This window comes from Micropterus dolomieu, unplaced genomic scaffold (genome assembly GCF_021292245.1).
Source record: "Micropterus dolomieu isolate WLL.071019.BEF.003 ecotype Adirondacks unplaced genomic scaffold, ASM2129224v1 contig_15013, whole genome shotgun sequence".
Classification (NCBI taxonomy): Eukaryota; Metazoa; Chordata; class Actinopteri; order Centrarchiformes; family Centrarchidae; genus Micropterus; species Micropterus dolomieu.
The window spans coordinates 1-857 of record NW_025743999.1 but is presented as its reverse complement, the minus strand read 5'-3'; the positions used below and the strand labels follow the sequence as shown (position 1 = coordinate 857).

At 48.8% G+C, this 857-nt stretch overlaps 1 long non-coding RNA gene across 1 annotated transcript; it reads left to right on the top strand.

The window, feature by feature from the left end:
• Window positions 1-21: 21 nt before the first annotated feature.
• LOC123967076 lies at window positions 22-556 on the top strand. Its single transcript, XR_006824184.1, has 2 exons — window positions 22-326; window positions 417-556. It is a non-coding gene; the product is annotated as an uncharacterized LOC123967076 (long non-coding RNA).
• The last annotated feature ends 301 nt before the right edge of the window (window positions 557-857 follow it).

Genomic DNA, 857 nt, shown 5'->3' with positions numbered 1-857 from the left:
CTGTAGGTAAAGATCACCTTCTAGTCTATATTACTGTAACACCCTCTTGATCGTGACCCGGGCTGGTGGCTGCGTGTGTGTGTGTGTGTGTGTGTGTGGCTTTCGATTTGCCTTTTGGGTGTTTACTGTGTGCTTGGTGGGTTTTGTTTTTGTCTGTCTTCTCTTCCATGTCTCCTGGAGCTGGTGGGCGTGGCCTCTGGTTCACTACGGCTCTGGCACACTTGTTCTCTGTCTCAATCAAGCACCTGTTCTGCATTCCCTCATCACCGCTCACTACTTAACCTTGGCCAGCTCTCCAGTCCTTCTCAGATTGTTGTGTAACCTGAGTATGCTTCACACCAGCCTCTGATCACAGTTTAAACCAGTCTAGTTAGTTCTCTGTTTGCCTGCTTATCTGCTCTGTCTTTTGTCTTCAGGAAATTCGCCCTGTTCCCCCTGGATTACCTGTCCTCCCCGCCAGCCTGCACAGTCGTCAGGAGTAATCCCCACCTCGCACAAAGATACACTCAAGGTATAAAGTAGATTTGGTAAACAGAAATAAACTATATTCAGTGGAGCAGTGCTGAGGATGAATTTGAGTTTAATCTATCTGATAGTTTGGGGGGTGGTGGTGCTGGTGGTGCAGCAGCAGCTGAAACTTCTATATCTCACCTGGGGCTCTGTCATACGGTCACTGGATCATAGGGTCACTCCAACAACCTCATGGCAAGCCATCCCACCTCTCTCACCATTTGTAGCGAAAGTCATCCTACCCGGGTCTACAGGGTACTAAACATGCAACTTGCCCGCAATGCCAAAGACCCTGGCTTCTTATTCTTAGGCCGGCTGGGATTTTGTTCTTTATGTGCTGAAGAACC